The 23,625-nt window shown below is 43.8% G+C and overlaps 1 pseudogene; it reads left to right on the top strand.

The window, feature by feature from the left end:
• Positions 1 to 23,625, top strand: part of LOC121990723 — a 46,445-nt pseudogene that overhangs the window by 20,383 nt on the left and 2,437 nt on the right.

Genomic DNA, 23,625 nt, shown 5'->3' on the forward strand with positions numbered 1-23,625 from the left:
CAATGTGGTTATAAAGAGAAATAAGGTTATTATCTGTTCTAATGCATTAATTGGCAATTTATACACTTTAAATCTAATATCTCCCACAATGCAAAATATGGAAATTAATAACACATCTTCTAACTCTAATAAGAGAAAAAAACCTTCGAAAATGAACCAAACATATCTTTGACATCTAATGCTTGGTCATATTAACTTAAGTAGGATTCAAAGGCTTATAGCCGATGGACTCTTCGGTTCATTAGAGTTGGAAAACTTTCCAACCTGTGAATCTTGCTTGGAAGGTAAAATGACCAAGAGACCTTTTAAGGCTAAGGGGTATAAAGCCAAAGATGTGTTAGAACTGGTTCATTCTGATTTGTGTGGTCCTATGTCTATCCAGGCAAGAGGTGGTTATGAATATTTCGTCTCCTTTATAGACGATTATTCAAGATACGGATACATTTACTTGATGCGCCGCAAGTCTGAATGCTTTAATAAGTTCAAAGAATATAGGGCTGATGTGGAGAAACGTCTTGGTAAAAATATCAAGGCACTACGGTCTAACCGTGGTGGCAAATACCTCTTTGGAGAGTTTAGGAATTACTTATCAGAAGCCGGGATTCAATCCCAATTGTCTGCACCTAGTACACCCCAACTGAATGGTGTGGCAGAATGAAGGAATATAACTCTTATGGAAATGGTTAGATCGATGATGAGTTATTCAGAATTATCAAATTCGTTTTGGGGATATGCTTTAGAAACAGCAGTGTACATTCTGAATATGGTACCTTCTAAAACAATTCCTTCTACTCCCATGGAATTATGGAATGAGCGTAAGCCTAGTCTGAATCATATCCGGATATAGGGTAGTCCAGCACATGTGCTGAAGGGAGATACTGACAAGTTGGAATCACGTACAGAAGTTTGTCTGTTTGTGGGATATCCTAAGGGAACGAAAGGTGGTTTACTTTATAATCCTAAAAATCAGAAGATCATTGTTAGCACTAATGCTTGATTTTTAGAAAATGATTATGTAATGAACTATAAGCCCATGAATAAAATTGTTCTAGAAGAGATGAGAGAGGACACGTCTACTTCAGTACCAACAGTACAAGATGAAGTACCATAAGAGACTGCAACACGTGTCACACATGATACACAACCATAGACAGTGTCTCGTCGTAGTGGGAGGGTTGTGAGGCAACCTGAGAGATTCATGTTTTTGGGAGAGTCTTCGGACTTGATCCCGGGTAAACATGAACCTGATCCCCAGACATATGACGAAGCACTCCAAGATATAGATGCAGTATCTTGGCAAAAGGCAATGAATTCTGAAATAGAGTCTATGTATTCTAATAAGGTCTGGGAGCTTGTAGAACCACCAGATGGTGTAAAAGCCGTTGGATGCAAGTGAATCTACAAAAGGAAAAGAGGGACAGACGGGAAGGTAGAAACCTTCAAGGCAAGGCTTGTTGCAAAAGGATATACTCAAAAAGAGGGAATCGATTATGAGGAGACTTTTTTCGCCGGTAGCTATGCTAAAGTCTATCCGGATACTCTTATCCATTGCCGCTCATATGGATTATGAGATTTGGCAAATGGATGTCAAGACAGCTTTCCTTAATGGAAGTCTTGAACAAAACATCCATATGAAGCAACCAGAGGGGTTCATTGAAAAGGGCAAAGAGCATCTAGTGTGCAAGCTGAATCGGTCTATTTATGGACTGAAGCAAGGTTCAAGATCTTGGAACATCCGGTTTAACAAAGTGATCCAGTCATATGGATTTATTCAGTGTCCGGATGAGTCTTGTGTATACAAGAAGTGTAACGAAAACGTGGTGGTATTTCTTGTACTATACGTAGATGATATTTTGTTAATTGGCAACAATGTCAAAGTGTTATCGGACGTAAGGGTATAGTTATCCAAACAATTTGATATGAAGGACTTAGGAGAATGTGCACACATTCTTGTGATCAAAGTCATAAGGGATCGCAAGAAAAATATATTGCGTCTATCTCAAACTTCATATAAAGATACAATCTTTACTCGTTTTAGCATGCAAAACTCTAAAAAGGGTTTCTTACCTTTTAGGCATGGAGTAGCCTTATCTAAAAAGATTTCTCTGAAGACATCAAAAGAGATAGAGGACATGAAGGCAGTTCCTTATGCTTCGGCTGTGGGAAGCCTAATGTATGCAATGTTGTGTACGAGACCTGATATCTGTTTTGCCATGGGCATAGTTAGCAGATATCAAAGTAACCCTGGACAAGGACATTGAACAGCTGTAAAGCATATATTAAAATACTTGAGAATGACTAGAGATTATATGCTAGTTTACCAAGCAGACGATTTGCTCCCTGTGGGTTATACGGATTCGAATTTTCAATCAGATAGGAACAACAGTAAGTCTACATTAGGCTATGTATTTACTTTAGGGGGTGGAGCCATTGCATGGAGGAGTGTTAAGCAGAAATACGTTTCAGACTCAACCATGGAAGCTGAGTATGTGGCAGCCTCTGAGGCAGCCAAAGAAGTTGTATGGCTCAGGAACTTCCTAATGAGCTTAGATGTGATTCCTGATTTGCCCAAAATCATCACAATTTATTGTGATAATAGTGGTGCAGTTGCAAACTCGAAGGAACCACGAGCTCATAAAGCAAGTAAACATATAGAGCACAAGTACCACCTGATACGAGACATCGTCAAGCAAGGAGAAGTTGTCGTTGCCAAGATTGCATCAGCAGATAACCTGGCAGATCCTTTCTCTAAGGTTCTTCCCACGAAAGCTTTTGATCAGCATGTGGAGGGGATGGGAATCAGATGCATGGTAGCAGAAATGACAGCTTAGTCTTTTAGTATAAGTGGGAGATTGTTAGAGTGTATACTCAAAACCTAGCTTTTGTAAACATTTATTTTTGAAATAAAAGAATCACATTGGTCAAATGTCTATATTTTATTTGTTAAGTGTAGTTGTTCAATTAATTTATATTGTAGATAACATGGTGTGTGGTGTCACTCACAGAAGATTGTGTTATCAGTTCTTTATAAATTATAAACAGTTGCTCACGACTAAGATGGAAAGGAACAAACCATTGGAATAGTCGTAGTGTAATTATGTATTAGTTTATCTTGACTAATAAATTACACTAGTACACTCTAAGTGTATTGAGTAGGACCATTTTAGGTAAGTTCTTTTTATACTGACTTAATAAAAGAACTAGACCTTAGTTATTATGGAAGTGTGTGCTCTTAATCCTAATATAATAATAAGCGCATATATTTAATATTTATTTCTTTAACTTATCAAAGGGTGAGATTTAGCTCGATAAATCAATAGGCCCGATAAGTTGGGAAATGATATTACTTATAGTGTGTGTTGTTGATTATAGAAGGAAACTATGTCCTAGTTATCTAGATTGAGAATGTCCTCAAGAGGAGCTCATAAGGATTGTCATGTTAAACCCTGCAGGTGGACTTAGTCCAACATGACAATGAAGTTGAGTGGTACTACTCTTGGAGCAAGATATTAATTAAGTGAGTTGTCAGTAACTTACTTAATTAGTGGGCATTCGTTATCTTAAACACAGGGAGACTAACACACTCATTTATGAAGGAGCCCATAATGTAATTTGGGATTGGTGCGGTAGTGCAATAATAACTCTCTAGTGGAATGAGTTATTATTGATAAACTTGAGTTGTGTGTTCGGGGTGAACACGGGATACTCAAGCTCATCGGAAGGCCAAAACCAATTTCTCCTCTAGGTCCCTGTCGTAGTCTCATTAAAGCCTCAAATCCATCCAAATAAAAATCCTTCTTGGGTTCAAGAAGGAGGCCGGCCCAACGCTTGGTGACCAAGCAAGGGCCGACCACCATCTCCTTTTAAGGGGTCGGCCCTTTGCTTGGTGTCCAAGCAATGGAGGGCCGGCCATAATTTGTCAAATAAGAAGGGGTGTTTTAAATTTTTAAAATCTTCTCTTTGTAGAAAACTATAAGTTTTAAAAGAGAAACTTTAAAATATAAAACTTTCCTTATTTGAATTAGGTCACATGGTTTAATAGAGAGTTTTAAAAGTTTTAAAACTTTCATTTTTTAACCATCCACATGGTTTTAGAAAAAAGGAAGAGAAGTTTTAAAATTAAAATTTTCTATTTTTGTAACCATGTTAAAAAAGGAAATTTTTAGAAGAGAAGTTTTAAATTTTAAAACATGGTTTTAATTTTTAAAACTTTCATTTTTTTAACTCCCACTTTAGGATATTGAAAGAGATCTTGTAAAATTTTATAAGAGCTTATAAATTTTTTACAAAAATTATTTTTCCTTCCTTAAAGGGGCCGACCACCCTTGCTTGGTGCCCAAGTAAGGGGCCGGCCAAATTAAATCTCCAATCAAACCATGATTGGTTATTGATTCAATCAAGAGGAAAGAAAAGGAAAAATAAAAGGGGAAAAGGAAAAACAAGAGGAATATTTTAATTTTTGTAAAAAAGTCTTTCCTTATTTGCTCTGGGCAAGTATTATAAAAGAAGGGGAGGAGAGGCCACATGACATAACAATTCTTATTCTCTTGCTTGGTGATCCTCTTGTGGCCGGCCCTCTCTCCCTCTCTTTTCCCCTTGCTCTCTTTTGCTCCTTGGTGGTGGTGGTGGCCGAATTCTTGAGGAGGAGGAAGAAGGTTTTGGGTGATGTTCATCTTGGAGGATCGTCGCCCACACGACGTCCAAGGCGAGGAATACGGTAGAAGATCTCGAAATTATTAGCATACAAAGAGAATGTATAATTAGCAATTGTTTTCCGCATCATGCTAGTTATTTTTCTTTGTAAGAATTCCAAACACAAGAGGCATTAGATTCTATTTTTTCGGATTTGTTTCGAAGTTGTGTTTTCTTTGTTTTGTTTTTCGAATTTGTGATTCGATTATTCCTTTTGGTTAAACCTAGAGTTATATAAGGAAATTAAATATTAGCTTTCCTTAAAAGGCTTTGCTTAGGCGGTGGTGGATGCTCCCATACCCAAGAAGGTCATGTGCCTCGCCATGCAGTCTTGGAAGCCAATTTTGGAAATTAATATTTAATGAAATTTATAACATAAGTGGATTTGGATCAATAGTGTTAAGTTCTGCTTGCGATCCAAATCTAAATTATTAAGAACAAATAAGTTAAATTTGGAATCAATGATGTTAAGTTCTGTCTGTGATTCCTAATTTAACTTCTAAAGAACACAATAGGTTGTTTAGGAAAGGTTTGACACATGTACAAAATTTTTGTACAGTGGAACCGGTACGATCTTCCTAGGACCAACCAACACCGCTGACCCGGCGCAAGAGGTGCCAAGCGGAGCCGTCTTCGGGCTCCGCTACCTTGGGCGCACAATCGGTCGAGAGGGCCGAGACTTTGTCTCCGGCTACGCTCCAAGCAATTGTAGAGGCATCATCGTCCGATTAAACGCCCTCCTTGGCCGAGTTGCCGCAAGGGGCTATCGTCGCAACGCCCGTGGCCTTCCTGCCGCCCCAACCAAAGCCTGTAGCAGTCCAACGATCCGAGATCTTACCGACTTCTGGTCCAGCGACCTCCTCCCACTCGACTCTGAGCGGCCTACGATATGTTACAGCGATCCTCCAACTGCCAACGGAGGACTACAGCGAGCCGAGCGCCCAATCCCGGACCCCCAAGCACCAGATCCTTATCCAAGGGTAGCTCGTCGAAGTTTGGGAGGACGCCCGGGCCCGGACGGCGATGCTTCCTCCAGGCGCCTTGGCCAACAAGCATACCCAAATGGCCACCGGGGTAAGTTCTTTATTGTAAATTCATGGCTTATTTTCGTTCGACCCTGACCTTCTGTTATTTCTCTGTAGTATTGGATAGAGAGTCTGGCCATGTGCCACGGGCTGGCACATTTGGAGGATGAGTTCAGGAAGTTTAAGGTCTCGAGCGGCGCCTCTTCCTCCCAAGGGCCATCCCTCTCCGAGGTTGAGAAGCTGAAGGCTGATCTGGAGAAAAGTAACAAGCTTCTGGAGGCCGAGTGAAAAAAGTCTGCCAACCAGGAGGTGATTCTGGCTCAGTATAAAAAATAAGTCATCACTTTTGATAAAAAGATAGAGTCGGCCACCGCCCGGAAGCAGCGGACCATCAACGATCTCGAGTTGAAGAACCAAGAGGCCTGAAAGCTCGCCCAGAAGCTTAACGAGGCCGAGGATTTTTTGGTGGTGGAGTGGAATAGCCGCTCGATCGAGGAGAAGTCCCTTTGTGACCAGGTGGCCTCCCGGGATACCACGCTAGCCACCGCCAAGGACTAGCTGGAGGGCTCCCACGCGGCATTGCGGATCTATCAAGACACCGAAGGGAGTAGGTTTGAAACCATGAAGCAAGCCTACCTCCGTTCAGACGCATTCTGCGACAGATTCACCGATCAAGCCCTTCGCCTTTTTGACTTGGCGATCGAAGGGAAAATTGGCCAACTTCACGAAGGGGGCCACTTGCCGACCGCTGTGACGGGTAAAGTCATAAATTGGGATAAGCTCACAGCCGCTCTACCCGACAACGTGTTGGACTACTTAGAGTGAGGCTGAGAGCTTGATCTTTGTAACCCTTTTGTAAGCTTTTCCAAGTATTAATGCATGCTCCGCCGTTCGGCGTGACTTTTTCTTACTGTTTTCGCATTCCGTTCTTCCTCTAATCGTATTGTAGCCTCCTAATTCTTCCAATCGGCCGTGATTTTTATGTGCATCCCGTTGATTCGCCTTTCTTTTCAAGTCGTTGGGCCTGAAGTATTCTGGGGCATTCTCTTGAATGGGCCCTTTATTTGCCCTTTTGGGGGCTTTTGGGCAACCCTTATCAATAGTCAGTCATTCGACCGCCTGCGTAGTCTTGGGTTTGTCTAGTTGATGAAGCTTTTGATACGACGTCGCCACTCGACGGTTTGAAGCAGGCTCGCGGTTAATGTTGCCGCTCAATGATTTGGTGAAAACCCACATTTAATGTCATCACTCAACAATTGGTGGAGACGAGGGTTTAAGGTCGCCGCTTGACCGTTGGTAGAGATGATGCTTTAAAGTTGCCGCTCAACCATTGGTGGAGATGAGAGTTTAAGGTCGCCGCTTAACCGTTGGTGGAGACGAGGGTTTAAGGTTGTCGCTCGACCGTTGGTGGAGACGAGGGTTTAAGGTTGTCACTCGACTGTTGGTGGAGACGAGGGTTTAAGGTCACCGCTAGATCGTTGATGGAGACGAGGGTTTAAGGTCACCGCTCGACCGTTGGTGGAGATGAGGGTTTAAGGTCACCGCTCGACCGTTGGTGGAGACGAGGGTTTAAGGTCATCGCTCGACCGTTTAGTGAAGACTCGCGTTTAACATCGCCGCTCGATGATTTAGTGAAGACTCACGTTTAACGTCACTGCTCGACGATTTGACATGTCGTTCGGCGCAAAGTGCAGTAACCTTGGTTTTTTTATTATCCTGTGTCACGCCCCGAAGTCCCTGTCCGAAGAAATTTCGGCAACATCTCCCCTGTACGGCGGACAATCTAAAACTTTACTACATCACCATATACCTCAGTCACATGCGGCTGGAATAATAACAATAATAATAAGCAAACAAACACACCATCCACGCAGTTTAGTAGTAAACAAACAGAACAGTAATACGATAACTCAAAAACAACCCTACTCCACTACACCCATAAAGCACAAATCCGACGATAAGATCCACTTATCTCTTCTGCCGTCTAGGCAGGTATGTAGTAAAATTATCGAATAAAAATCCATCGACAAGTACAATCCATATAGGATCCAAAGTATTCAAAACAAAACAAGTCTAAACATGGTCCAATAAATAAGAAAAACCAAAAGATCATTAATGCCCTCGTGGTCTGCAGGGGACTAGCAACTGGAACTCTCTCCTGACAGCATCAACCTGAAAAATAATAACGAAGGCGGGGGTGAGTCCAACGCTCAGCGGGTAACAACTGATATACATAGTAAGGAAGTAACATCTAGCACTAATCATGCGTACAGTCTCCTGATGTAATAAAGGTAAATGCAAACTGAAATAAACAGGAGAATACTGTACTAACCAAGATCTGGTACAAGGATAGACAGTCTGAGAGGTATAGAAATCCTGTATGCATGTCAAGCATGGGCATCCAACCAATATGCAGCAAATAAATACAACAAATACAATCACAAGAAATAAATGCATCAATGCGTATGATGCCAATGCAGTCATGGTCACCCCTGACGCCAGTCAGCCATCTCACACACAATGGTGGGACCGAGTGGGTAGGGTTGTGACAACCGTGCACTTTGACGTCACTACTCCTGATGAGTGACAGAGTAGACGGGATGCTATCGGAGTACACACATACTCCTACCCCAAATCATAAATGGGGGAGCGCAATGCTCTCATCTCCCGGTACACGATGACGGGAAGGGATCCCTGACGTGCTACCACGCTGCGTCACACTACCCATGAGCGGACCAACGGAGCACCGAACAGAGCAGAACTGACGTGCTACCACTCTGCGTCACGCTACCCATGAGCGTCAACAACGGAGCACCGAACAGTGATGAAACTGGCGATGTGCTCGGCAATAATGGAGCAATCTATCACACAGCATGCAATCATGCGAATGGTGCATGACACTAAGCATGTTAATATACTGAACCAAATCTATATACATATATGATGTGCACCATAATCAATAAATCATATCAAGGATACACAGATCAGATAAAATATCACACCTAGGTCATGAACATGGTGAAGCAGGGTTATATCACTACCCCTAAACATGTATAATCAGGTAAGTAATAACATGAGATGCAAAACAAGCAATCAACCAAACATGTAACAGGTATCGGGTAGTGACTAACCGAAACAATTAAGAAACATAATTGTTGCTATTTGTTAAATTCACTACTATGCATATCAAAGACATAAAGTCAAAAGTACCCGCCTCCAATCGACAAGTCCAATCTGATCCAAACACGACGTCGAGATACCCGTCTCGTGTCAAAGTCCTGTGTCACAATATACAGATTTAGCTAATCACGTATAAATTAGTTAGCCAAATCAAATCCCCCAATCACTATCCTACATCACATATGTAATTTATCCATTACATACGTTATACATAACTAAATCACATTTTGCACGAGTCCTACAAGAACAGGATACGAAATAAAATTAAGGATCCGCCATCAATGTATCATCCTAATAACCAATTCAAATCCTAGTTCCGATGAAGATTTCTAATTAGATCAACCCAGATATAACCTAATACCCTATACAAAATTTGTACAGCATGGAACATCCTCCATAGGAACCCAACAAAAGTCACTAAACATGCTCACCTAAGTGTATGAAAAATGATCGGATTCCTTAGCTCCAACAACAGCTTAATCCCGTTGATACCAAACCTAGAAATCAATCAACCATATCCGTGAGTTACTTCTGCATCCAACCAGTGATCAAATACAAAGAAACAAAAAAGGTAAGCTGCTCACCTCACTCACCTGAAAGGGGGAAACCTAGGGCACGGCAGCAAACAAATCTCCAGCGATGGTCGGCTCTGTTTACTCCTGTCCGAACCCAAACCTGAGCAAAGACACACCGGCGAGATGGGTCGGCGTCGGCGCTGTGCCGAGATGCGGCAGAGAGGAAGAAGGGCACAGAGGAGTCGGGCTCGCGATATGCAGCGGGGAGGAGCGGCGGTGGTGGCTCACGGCTCGCTAGGGCACAAGAGAAGAGAAGGATCGGGAGGCAGAGGAGGGAAGGCTGGCACTGCTCGGTGTCGGCGGAGATGCTAGGGCTCGGTGTTACTCTCGTCTGCCGGCATTGGCCATAGCGATCGGGGCTAGCTAGGGCACGCGGTGGCCGGCGCTCGAGCTGTGGAGTCGCAGGAGGGGAGAGGGACTGGGAGGCGGCGTCGATCGGCGGTGGCTCGGGTCGAGTGGCGACAGCAAAAATTGGCGTTTGATTTTTTTTCGGTGAAGATCTAGGGCTCGGATTCGTCGGAGAGGAAAGGAGCATGCCTTCCTTGGCCGACGACTTTTGTACACGGGAAAGAGAAACCGCTTGCTTGTGGTTAGGGCACGGAAGGGCGTCGGGCGCGCGGGGGAGGAAGAAACGGCGAAGAGGGAAATAAAGAAAAAAAGAAAAAGGAAATATAAAATAAACATTTCCTCGCTTAAATGGGTAGCCTAAACAGGCTCTTCTGGGGCCCCGTTCTTATCCCCGTTAACTCATCCGTACGAGCTCCGAAAAATTCCCGAAATTTTTTCAAAAATTTCGGAAAATTCCCTTATTAATATTCGCCTATTTTCGGTATTTTACATCCTGCATCAAAAGAGGACATACAAATACATTGTTTGCTCCAATTCATTCGCGCACCTCTCATCCTGCCCTGTAGGGTTGGAGATGATTTGCGCTTCATGGCCTCTCGAGCTTCCTCCCTCTTCATCCTCCAAATAATAGGTGCCCGAACGGAGCTTCTGTAAGACCTTGAATGGGGCCGCCCATGGTGCCTCGAGCTTGGTGACATCGCTAACCGGCTTTACTTTCTTCCAGACGAGGTCGCCCCTGGAAGGATCTCGGGATCACCCGCCGATTATAATTCTGCCTCATACGTTGTCGGTAGGTTGTTAGCCGAACGATAGCTTTTGCTCGTGCTTCGTCCACCAAGTCAAGCTCCATTTGCCTCCGTTCGGCGTTCCCTTCGTCGTAGTGTTGCACCCGATTGAATTCTACCCCGACCTCCACCGGGATGATTGCTTCGCTGCCGTATACCAGGTGGAAGGGGGTCATGCATGTGCCTTCCTTTTGGGTCGTGAGGATAGCCCATAACACACTTGGGAGCTCATCTACCCAACTGCCGCCGATGTGGTCGAGCCAAGCATGAAGGATTTGGAGGATCTCCCGATTGGTGACTTCAGCTTGCCCATTTCTCTATGGATAGGCCACGGAAGTGAAGGTATGCTGGATACCATATCTCTCGCACCACTCCCTGAGCCTCTGACCGACGAATTATCTTCCATTGTCTGAGACGAGCCGACGAGGGATGTCGAATCGGTAGATGATGTTCTGCCATACAAACTTGATGACCATCTGCTCAGTTATTTTGGCTAGGGGCTAGGCTTCGACCCATTTGAAGAAGTAGTCCACCGCCACAAGCAAGAACTTTCGCTGACCGATCGTCATAGGGAATGGTCCTATGATGTTCATTCCTCATTGGTCGAACAGACAGGATACAGTGGAAACTTTCATTTCCTCTGTAGGCCGGTGTGAGAGGTTGTGGTACTTTTGGTAGGATAAGCACGTGGCCACCGTCCAAGCGGCATCCTCCTGAAGGGTCAACTAAAAATATCTGGCCAGCAGAATTTTCCTCGCTAATGAGCGGCCACCCGGATGCCCTCCGCAGGATCCTTGATGCACCTCTCACAGTTTGTAGTCAGCATCCTCTGACCCCACACACTTGAGTAGAGGTCTAGAGAAGGCCTTCTTGTACAACTAATCTCCGATTAAGGTGAATCATCTGGCTCTTTTCCTCAGCAGGCGAGCCTCTTCCTGATCGGGTGGCGTAGCCCCCGTATGTAAGAATTCTATCAAAGCTGTCCTTCAATCATTTGGGAAGATGAGCCCCTCCATTCGGTCGATATGAGCCACCAAAGATACTTGTTCGATTGATTGTGCTGTGACAATCGGTGATAGCGCACGGCCAGCTTGGCTAGCTCGTCTACAGCCTGATTCTTCGATTGAGGGATCTTCTGTATGACGACCTCCTGGAAATTGGCTTTCAACTTGTCGAATGCCTCAGCGTAGAGCTTGAGCCGGGCGTTACTTATGACGAACGTCCCGGTCAGCTGTTGTGAGGTCAGCTGAGAGTCCGAGTAGATGAGGACCCTGCCAGCTCCTACATGTCGAGCGGCTTGCAAGCCAGCAATTAGTGCCTCATACTCCGCTTCGTTGTTGATGGCTCTGTAGTTCAGCCGAATGGACAATTGCATCCGGTCTTCTTATGGTGAGATGATCAATACGCCAATGCCGCTCCCGTGCCGAGTGGATGAACCATCCATATATATCCTCCAAACAGCTTCTTTCTCGGGGCTTTGGACTTCGGTAACAAAATCGGCCAAGGATTGTGCCTTGATAGTCGTACGGGGTTGATACTGGATGTCGAATTCACTAAGCTCCGTCGTCCATTTGATCAACCGGTCGAACGCCTCAGGATTGAGAAGGACTCTTCCTAAGGGACTGTTGGTCATCACTATTATCGAGTGAGCGAGGAAGTACGGGTGAAGCCTCTCTGCGGTGAGCACTAAAGCATAAGCTAACTTCTCAAGACCAGTGTAGCGGGACTCAGTATCTTTTAATATGTGGTTTAAAAAGTACACTGGTTGTTTTTCGCCGTTCTGCCTAACTAAGGTCGAACTGACTGCATACTCTGTAGATGACAAGTAGATCTGGAGCGGTTCGCCAACACATGGCTTAGCTAGGACAGGAAAGGAGTTGAGATATTCTTTGAGCTCTTTGAACGCCCGATCGCACTCCGAGTCCCATTGAAATTTTGTTGACCGGTGCAGTATTTTGAAGAATGGTAAGATTAGATCGGATGACTTAGAGATGAATCTAGACAGCACCGTGATCCACCCAGTGAGACGCTGAACTTCCTTCAAATTTTGAGGCGGTGGCATGTCTTGTAGTGTTTTTATTTTTCTTGGCTTTGCCTCAATGCCCTGCTCGGTGATGATGTAGCCTAAGAAGCGCCCGCTCTTCACGCCGAACAGACACTTGCTCAGATTTAGTTTTATCCCATAGGTCTTGAGTGTCTGGCAAGTCTCCTCAATATATGCACATAGGTCAGCAACTCGGAGGGATTTTATCAGTATGTCATCCACGTATACCTCCATGTTACGACCGATCTACCGTTAGAACACTTTGTTCATTAGTCTTTGATAAGTGGCCTCGGCGTTCTTGAGTCTGAATGACATGACGTTATAACAGTACATTCCGTCGGTCATAGTGAAACTGACCTTTTCTTGATCTTCACGGGCGAGCGGCACTTGATGACAACCCTAGTAGGCATTCAGCATGCAGATCAGCTCGCATGCCGTAGTGGAGTTCACCATCTGGTCGATCCGAGGTAGTGGGTAGAAGTCATTCGGGCACGCCTTATTTAGATCACAGAAGTCGATGCAGACTCGCCATTTGTTGCTCGACTTAGAGACGAGGATGACGTTGGCGAGCCAACTCGAGAACTGAACTTCTCGAATGTGGCCGACTTCCAACAGCTTTTTTATCTATGCTCGGATGATCACGTTCTACTCGGCGCTGAAATCCCTTTTCTGTTGCTTGACCGGCCGAGCTTCTGGTTGGACGTACAACTCGTGTTGGGCCATGCTTGGGGAGATGCCGGGCAGCTCATGTGTCGACCATGCAAACACGTCATGATTTTTCTTTAGGCGGAGGATCAATTCCGCCTTCTGCTTCTCCTCCAGGTCGGCAGCCACGTAAGTCGTGGCTTCCGACCGGCTGGGGTGGATCTGTATCTCCTCCTTTTCTTCATATATCAAGGTAGGAGGTTTTTCGGTAATAGTGTTTACCTCTAGCCGTGGAGCTTTCCGTGCTACTTTGGCCTCGATCTTAACCATCTCCACGTAACGTCGTCGAGCGGCCAGCTGATCACCTTTGACCTCGGCCACCTGGTCATCTACCAGTTATCTTCTGACAGTAAGTGGATACTATCGCACGGAACTCGTTGAGGGTCGGTCGGCCCAAAATGACGTTGTAGGTCGATGGTGCGTCCACAACTATGAAGTTGGTGGTTCGGGTCCTCCTCAACGACTCTTCTCCCAATGAGATGGGCAGTCTTGCTTGGTCAATCGACAAAACTTCATTGCCCGTGAACCCGTAGAATGGGGTCACCATGGGCAGCAGTTCGCCGCGATCTATCTGCAGCTGATCAAACGCCTTCTTAAAAATGATGTTCACCAAACTTCCTATGTCGACGACGGTTCGGTGAATGGTGTAATTGACGATCACCACTTGGATGATCAAAGCATCATTGCGAGGGACTTCAACCCCCTCTAGATTGCTGGGGTCGAAACTAATCTGAGGCCCTTCGGCCTTCTCCTTGCTGCATCTGACAGCATGTATCTCCAACCATTGGGCGTACGATTTCCTAGCCCGGTTGGAGTCTCCACCGGTCGGACCTCCGACAATCATACCTATCTCTCCCAAGGAGGCGTTGATTCTGTTCTCCTCTTCCCGGGCTGACGGCCTATTCCGCTCGGACGGGATTCTGGAGGGATTGGTTTCCTCCCTCCGCTGATGATGGTGGCGCTCGGGCTCCCTTCTTTCTTCTCGTCGCTCGATCGAGCGACGACGGTCCCGTCGATCGGGAGATGGGGAGCGACGACGATACCCCCTAGGGGCTGGTTGGTTGATGATTGGCGTCAATCCTCGATAGTCCCGCGTATTGTATGTTGCCAACTGATGGAATGAACAAAACATAGGCATGTTGGTTGCTACTCGGAAAACCTAGAGGTTCCACTGTACAAAAATTTTGTACAAAGGTCTGAACCTTTTCCTAGCTACCATGTGTTCTTTTAAATTAAATTTTGGATCGCCTGCGGAACTTAACACGTTTGATCCAAAACTTAATTTATTTGTTCTTTTAGGTTTTGACTTGGATCTCCTGCGGAACTTAACACGTTCGACCCAAATCTCCTTAAATTATTAATTCCATTAAATATTAATTTCCATAATTGGTTCCCAGTACTGACGTGGCGAGGCACATGACCTTCTTGGATATGGGAGCAACCACCACCGACTAGACAAAACCTTTTATGGAAAGATAATATTTAATTTCCTAAAATAACTTTAGGTTAACCGAAAAGAACAATCAAATCACAAGAGAAAGAAAAACAAAAGAACACTATATCGAAAACAAATTCGAAACTCTAGAATCGTATGCCTCTTGTATTTAGTATTATTTCCAAAAATAACTAGTATGATGCAGAAAGAAAAATACTAGTTATACCTTTTAGAAAAACCTCTTGATCTTCTACCGTATTCCTCTTCTAACCTCGGACGTTGTGTGGGCAACGATCTTCCGAGATGAGAAACCACCAATCACCTTCTTCTTCCTTGCAAGTTTCGGCCATCAAAACATCTTCTAGGATGAAGAGATTCAGCCACCACAACCATGCTCCAAGGGATGCTAGAAACGAGGCTTGCTTTCTCTCCTTCTTCTCCTTCCTTGATCCGGCCACTAACAAAAGCTCCACCAAGAGATAAGTTTCGGCCAACAAGAGGAGAGGAGAGAAATAGGGCTGGCCACACCACCAAGGAAAAGAGGGAAAAAAAATAGAATAGAGTCGTTAGCCTTGAAGCCTCCTCTACCCCCTCTTTTATAATCCTTTATCTTGGCAAATAAGGAAATTTTAATAAAAATTTCCTTAATTCTTTTTCCATTGAAAAGGAAAAATTATTTAATTAAAATAATTTTCTTTCTCAATTTTATTTGGCCGGCCACATAAAAGCTACAAACAAGGAGAGTTTTAATTAATTAAAACTTCCTAATTTGTCTCCAGAAATTTATAAAATTTCTCCAATAATTTAATCCCTTCATGATTGGTTTATAAAAAGGAAATTTAATAAATTAAAATCTTTCTTTTAAACATGTGGATAAAAAGAAAGTTATCTCTAAAAATTAAAATCTCTTTTAATCTACAAATAAGGAAAGATATCAAATCTTTTCTCAATCTTTTGTAGAAACTAATAAAAGAGAATTATTAATTTTTAAACTTTCTTTTAAATCATGAACATGGTTAAAAAGGAAAGTTTTCTTAAAATTTAAAATCCTCCTTTAATCAACAAATAAGGAAAGATTTCAAATTTTAAACTCTCTTTTAAACATGTAGATGATTTACAAATAAGGAAAGTTTTTACCAAAAATTAAAACCATCCTTTTAAACTACAAATAAGGAAAGAGATTAATCTCTTCTCTTAATCTTTTGTAGAAAGCTATAAAAGGAAATTTTTAATTTTTAAACTCTCTTTAAAATCATGATATCCACATAAGAAATAATTTTAATAAAAATCCTTTTAAATATTCTAGTGGCCGGCCACCTAAGCTTGGGACCCAAGCTTTGGCCGGCCACCTACATGGCTCATCCACTTGGTCTTGGTCGGCCCTAGCTTGGGTTCCAAGCTAGCTTGGCCGGCCCCATTGGATGGGTAAGAAGGTGGGTATGCGGTGGGTATAAATCTCTATATACTAGAGGCTACGATAGGGACCGAGAGGAGGAATTGGTTTTGGTCTCCGATGAAATTACATGTTCGCCTCGAACACACAACTTAATTTCATCAATAATAATTCATTCCACTAAAGAACTATTATTGAACTACCGCACCAATCCCAAATTACATTTTGGGCTCCTTCTTATTATGAGTGTGTTAGTCTCCCTGTGTTTAAGATAACAAATGTCCATTAATTAAGTAAGTTACTGACAACTCACTTAATTAATATCTAGCTCCAAGAGTAGTACCACTCAACTTCATCGCCATGTCGGACTAAGTCCACCTGCAGGGTTTAACATGACAATCCTTATGAGCTCCTCTTGGGGACATTCTCAACCTAGATCACTAGGACACAGTTTCCTTCTATAATCAACAACACACACTATAAGTGATATCATTTCCCAACTTATCAGGCTTATTGATTTATCGAACTAAATCTCACCCATTGATAAATTAAAGAAATAAATATCAAATATATGTGCTTGTTATTATATTAGGATTAAGAGCACACACTTCCATAATAACTGAGGTCTTTGTTCCTTCATAAAGTCAGTACAAAGGGAACGACCTCAAATGGTCCTACTCAATACACTCTAAGTGTACTAGTGTAATTATATAGTTAAGATAAACTAATACCTAATTACACTACGACCTTCCAATGGTTTGTTCCTTTCCATCTTGGTCGTGAGCTACTGTTTATAATTTATAAGGTACTGATAACATGATCTTCTGTGTGTGACACCACACACCATGTTATCTACAATATAAATTAATTGAACAACTACATTTATCATAAATGTAGACATTTGACCAATGTGATTCTTATAAATGTTTATACCAAAAGCTAGGCTTTTAGTATACACTCTAACAAGGCATCCATACCTTGCTTTTCGACGCTTTGTGCCGGTTGGATGCCATATGCTATACGGTGTGCGCCCTGGCCTCTTGGTGTAGCAGCACTCCTTCAGCTCTCGGCCCCTTGGGCGGTAGATGGCTGCTAGGTCGACGCTTGATCGGCGTCGCTCGACGCCTCCTTTCTTCTAGCCGTCTGGGATGTAGGACCGTTGGGCCGGCTAGAAGGGAGGGTTGAATAGCCTTGTAAAAAAATAAACAAAGACCCTTCCCGACTTTTCGAACTAACACTTGTAAAATAATCAAAGCAGTAAATTAAAAGCAGAAAAGAAAGAGGCACAGTTATTTACTTAGTTACAACCGGGGAGGTTGTTAATCCAAGGAAAGGATGAAGCGCACTATCAATCTCCTTCAGGCGAAGAAGCCTCTTAGAGCGTTGAAGCACAAAAAGAAAGAAGCTAATCTAAACAGTGGAAAGCGCACAAGTGTTTTTATAATTTCTGAACTGATTCTAAGCTTCTGGACCAAGGCTATATTTATAGCCTTGGTCGGGGCGCCCTGGAGGGATAAAACTTTATCCCCAACATTCATATTACGTTTGATGCGATCTGGTCAACAAATCATGTCCGGGCGCTCGGAAGGGTTTCGGGCGCCCCGGGCTGCTCCGAGCGCCCCGGACTGCTTCGGGCACTCCGGAGCCAAAAGTCAACAGCCGTTGACTTTTTCGTCCGGGACCTCTGCTCTGGTTCGATTCGGCTAGGTCCGGGTCTTCTATTCCGAATCCGTTCGCTTGGGTGATCTCTGCCATCCGGAAAAGGGCTCACCCGAACCCAACTTCCGGTCTTCTCGAGCGGGCTTCCCTCCGGCTTCTCATCCCTCGGAATCGCCGCATGTTTCCTTCTCGTCCGCTGACGTACTCATCCGTAGTCTTCGTCCCTCGGACGCACCGCGTGCCGTCCTTCTCGCTAGCTGCATCTCTTGCTCCCCGAGCAATCTTCCACTCCGGCTTTCGTCCCTCGGAATCACCGCACGCTTCCTTCTCGTTCGCCGGTGTACTCTTCCGCAGCACCTCGTCCCTCGGACTGTCGTCCTTCTCGCTAGCTGCGTCATCCGCTCGACTACCTGTGCTCCTAAGCTCCTGCACACTTAGACACAAGGTTAGTAACAAACATGACCTAACTTAACTTGTTGATTACACCAAAACCACCTTGGGATTCCAACAATCTCCCCCTTTTTGGTGTGAGCAACCCAAGTTAAGTTAGGGTAAAAAATAGACATAAAATAAGGGTTAAAAATAAACTTAATTAAATTTGCAATTTAAGTTAAAAATAAAACAAGTTAATAATTTGGTCTACCTCCCCATAGAATTATACTAATCCTTCTCCCCCTTTGATCACAAACAAAATGGAGTTTCCAGAAAAAAAATCTAAGGGTTAAAGACTTAGAAAATTTTGAGATCCTTAAAAAATTTATAATAATTTTCACATAAAGAGTCTCTGAAAAAAAATTTTAGTAAAATTTTCTAAGTGAAAAAAAAATTCTAACGTAGATATTTTTTTTTTGCAAAAACATTACAAAAATTTCTAAGAAATTTGAAGTAGAAATTTTCAACTTCATAACAACCTTTAAAAAAAAAAAAAACTTCTGAGAAATTTTCTAAGTATTAAAGAAAATTTTCTAAGAGAAAAAATAAAAAAAAAATTCTAAGTAAAAAATTTTTTTGAAAAAAGATCTTTGAAAATTTTTCTAAGTACTTAAATTTCTAAGTCAATTTCATGTAAAAGTATTTTTTTAAAAAAATATTTTGAAAAAATGTTTGAAAAACTTTGAAAGCATTAATCAATTCTAATTTTAATGCTTTGACATAAAGTTAATTAAATATTTATTTCAATATTTTAGCTTCCAGGTCGTGGCGAGGCACTAGGTCTTCTTGGTTATTGGAGCAACAACCACTTCCTTAGACAAAGCCTTATAGAGAAATTCATTATTTAATTTTCTCACTGAAAGCACTAATTTTAATTTTAAAATTTAGTTTAAGCATGATTTAGGAACCCAATATAGGTTTCAACCTACTGGATTAACTAAAAAATTTTTAGGGACATTTTCTTAAAATGTTCCTAATTTGTCCCGGGTGATATTTAAAGTACCAATTTAAATTATTAAATCTTCTAAAATTGGTTTTAGATGAACATGCATAGTTTTTCAAGTTGTCTATTTGATTTTTCAAATTTTGATTTTCTAATTGTAATTTTTCATTTTCCAATTTTGATTTATCTAATTCTTCTAAAGGGCAGGATTTAGCTAAAACTATTTTTAAATTTTTTATTTCTTTTTCTAATTTAAAGCAGTCTTTAGTTAATAACTTAACAAACTTAAAAAGTTTATCGGGAGGAAGATAACGTACCTGACTTACCTTGTCGAGTTCGTTGTCCGTGTCTCCCCCTGAACTGCTGCTTTCTTCTGACGAAGCTCCCCCTTCATCGATGCTCTCGATGCTCATCTCGGAAGAGCTTGAATCGTAGTCGTCGTCTTGATGACTCGCCATTAGTGCGAGTCCGGAGAATGCTTCGACTTCCGATTCAGACGACGTATCGTCCCACGTCGCTTTTAGGGCCTTACGCTTTTGAACAAGCTTTTTACCTTTATCTTTATCCTTGTTCTTTAGCTTCGGGCAGTTGTCCTTGACGTGCCCTTCTTCGTCGCAATGGTAGCAGCGGATAGTTACGTTCTTTTCTTTCTACCCTATGGATGGTTAGTTTTTCTAGAATTGTATAACTTCTTAAATTGTCTTACCATCATTACCATTTCCTCGTCGTCGAGAGAAGATTCCGACTCAAGTTCGTCTCTCGATGCTATGAGGGTGACGTTGTTCCTGGGCTCCTTCGAACCTGCGTATCTTGATTCGTGCACTTCAAATGTCGAGAAAAATTCTTCTAAAGAATTTTTTTCTATGTCTTTTGAAATATAAAAGGCATCTACTAGTGATGCCCATTTTGGATTTCTCGGAAAGGAATTTAAAGCGTACCTTAGCGAATCTCGGTTACTTACCTCTTCTCCGAGATTCGAAAGTCCGGTGATGAGCTCCTGTATCCTCGAGTGTAGATGTGCAAGTGTTTCACCTTCTTCAAGACGGAGGTTGGTGAGCTGGTTGCGAAGTAAGTCCCGTCTCGCAAGCTTGGCTTCGGATGTTTCTTTGTGTAGTTCAAGGAACTTCTCCCAAAGCTCCTTTGCTGAGTTGTAGGTGTCGACACGGTTGACTTCTTGTGGCGAAAGTACGCTTAGCAGATGGAATTCTGCTTTCTTGTTTGCCACGTAGTCGGCCTGCTCTTTCTTCGTCCATTGATATTTCACTTTGCTTTCGGGAGCTTCAAAACCAAGTTCTATTGTTAATAATAAATCAAAATTAGTACCGAAAAATACCTCCATACGCTTCTTCCAGCTTGCGAAGTCCCCCTCGAATTTTGGCGGGTAGATGTTGGATCCGATCATCTCGTTGCTTCGTTCGGCGGTTAGTCCTCCTGAAGCATCTCGGCTCTGATACAACTTGTAGGACCGTTGGGCCGGCTAGAAGGGGGGTTGAATAGCCCTGTAAAAAAATAAACAAAGACTCTTCCCGACTTTTCGAACTAACACTTGTAAAATAATTAAAGCAGTAAATTAAAAGCAGAAAAGAAAGATGCACAGTTGTTTACTTGGTTACAACCGGGGAGGTTGTTAATCCAAGGAAAGGATGAAGTGCACTATCAATCTCCTTCAGGCGAAGAAGCCTCTTACAGCGTTGAAGCACAAAAAGAAAGAAGCTAATCTAAACAGTGGAAAGCGCACAAGTGTTTTTACAATTTCTAAACTGATTCTAAACTTCTGGACCAAGGCTAAATTTATAGCCTTGGTTGGGGCGCCTGGAAGGGGTTCAGGGCATCCTGGGGTGATAAAACTTTATCCCCAACGTTCAGATCGCGTTTGACGCGATCTGGTCAACAAATCAGGTCCGGGCACCCCGGGCTGCTCCGAGCGCCTCAGACTGCTCTGGGCGCTCCGGAGCCAAAAGTCAACAGCCGTTGACTTTTTCATCCGGGACCTTTGCTTCGGTTCAGTTCAGCTCGGTCCGGATCTTCTATTCCGGATCCGTTCGCTTGGGTGATCTCTGCCATCCGGAAAAGGGTTCACCCGAACCCAACTTCTGGTCTTCTCGAGCGGGCTTCCCTCTGGCTTCTCGTCCCTCGGAATCGCCGCGTATTTCCTTCTCGTTCGCCGGTGTACTCATCCATAGTCTTCGTCCCTCGGACGCACCGCGTGCCGTCCTTCTCGCTAGCTACGTCTCTTGCTCCCCGAGCAATATTCCGCTCCGGCTTTCGTCCCTCGGAATCACCGCACGCTTCCTTCTCGTCCGCCGATGTACTTTTCCGCAGCACCTCGTCCCTCGGGCTGCCGTCCTTCTCGCTAGCTGCGTCTTCCGCTCGACTACCTGTGCTCCTAAGCTCTTGCACACTTAGACACAATGTTAGTAACAAACATGACCTAACTTAACTTGTTGATCACACCAAAACAACCTTGGGGTTCCAACATGGGGCTTCTTCCACATTGATATACTCATTGGCCTTTTTCAGCATGTGGTTGAAGTCCCGGGGCGACTTCCTGATGAGTGACTGAAAGAAGTCCCCTTCGGCGAGCCCCTGGGTGAAGGCATTCATCATGGTCTCGGACGAGACCGAGGGGATAGTAGCCTCATTGTCGAACCGATTTAGATGATCATCTAGATCGATCTTCCCATTGTACGTCCCGATCGCCAACGAGGTGTAATGCCGGGGCAGAGGGTCTTGTAAGATCTCCTCTAAGAACTACGTGTTAATCCGTTCGGGAGAGGTGACGTTTCGAGGCGCTTTTCCCTTCCTCGCATCCTAAATGGGCGCCTCGTCTGAAGATGATCCACACTCTTGCTGGGCCTGGGCTATCTCTGAGGGGGTTTGGAATAGAGCCCGATGGAAGGAGATCGATGTGGGCGGCGCTTCCCCTTGGGTGCCGGTCGGCCTTCAGTTCTGCCCCCATACGGAGAGTTGCACCGCTCGGTCTTCTTGCCCCGCTCGTCGATCGACCGCCGAGGTCACAGGTTGCGGTGCGGGCCGATCGGCTATCGCTTGTTGTTGTTTCTACTCCATCATTTTTGCTACTCGTGCTTATACGAGCATCTCCAACTCTTCTTGCGTGAGCATCACAGTGGTTAGCCGTCCAGCGTCTTCCATTTCCTCGGCTAGGATTCAGGTGGCGATCCACAGACGACGCCAAATATGATCCTGTCCGGAAGTCAGGGAAGTGGATGTTGGGAACGTGGCGCTCCTGTTGACCTCCGAGGGACTTTTCTCTTGCCTACAATACAAGTAGTGTCAATGTCGGGCCAGGGAGGGGGTCCCCGACGATGACCCTCCAACGCTCAAGTCAGTCTCCGGCGAGGCAAGAAGAAGAAACGAAAATTGTAGCGCAACAGTAGAGATTGTGAGAAAAGCATACCTCCGCCGATGCCTGGACCCCCTTTATATAGGGCTCCTGTAGCGTGTGTGCACACTTCTTAAAGCGGGCACACAACTCCAATCTTTCCATGAAGAGACGTGTTAGTAAAGTGCCCCTGACACAGTACCTTAACAGACCGAGCATATCTCTAAAATGACAGTGGAAGCTTCCGTCATACGATCTTCTATCTGACCATGCCGTCCGTCGACGGCACTAACTCCCAAAAGGATGTCGAAGGATATCCTACTGTATGTTTCTCATCTAAACGGAATAGTCACTCGGCTGAGAGTTCCCTATCCATGTGTCGTTCACTCCTGGGCCGAGCGGGATGACCACTCGGCTGGAGTCTCCGTTGTCTGGCTAATGAATCTACTTCTTGGCCGAGCGAGGATCCCGCTCGGCCGATCCTTCCACTGGCTAGTTGTTGCACGTGTCCAGACCAAACGGGATAGCCACTCGGCTACAGTAGCATTATCCGCGTGTGATTCGCTCGACCATGACTCCACTCGGCTGATGTTTTGAGTATTGGTGTAAGACTGAGCGGGATAGCCGCTCGGTCTGTTTCTACATATACTTGGCGTTCATTTCTGTCTTGAGCGTCTTAGCTCAGCTGATGACTGAGCTAGTGATGATGTCGGATCGGACCTTTCATATTTCAGTCGGATGAACCATTCGCCCGTCCAGCCAGTGATAGGGGGCATTGACCATCTTAATTTTGACCTCCATTGTAGCAAATGTTGTTCCCAAGATGAGTCCCTTTTTATCACCGCAACAAAACATAAACACCTCACGTTTTGGATTTCAACAAGTACCCAGGTTACTGATTGTAGTGATATATACTCTGTATAGTCTGATTATCGAGGTTCATAGCCACCTTAAATAATCTTGTTTCTTTAAAGCAGATGTTGAGGAGCAGAAAAGATTTGTTCAGACTTATCTAACTTCTTCAAGTAATATATATTTGATATCAAGATAGCGCTACTTTGAAATT

This window comes from Zingiber officinale, chromosome 6B, assembly GCF_018446385.1.
Source record: "Zingiber officinale cultivar Zhangliang chromosome 6B, Zo_v1.1, whole genome shotgun sequence".
NCBI classification, from domain to species: Eukaryota; Viridiplantae; Streptophyta; class Magnoliopsida; order Zingiberales; family Zingiberaceae; genus Zingiber; species Zingiber officinale.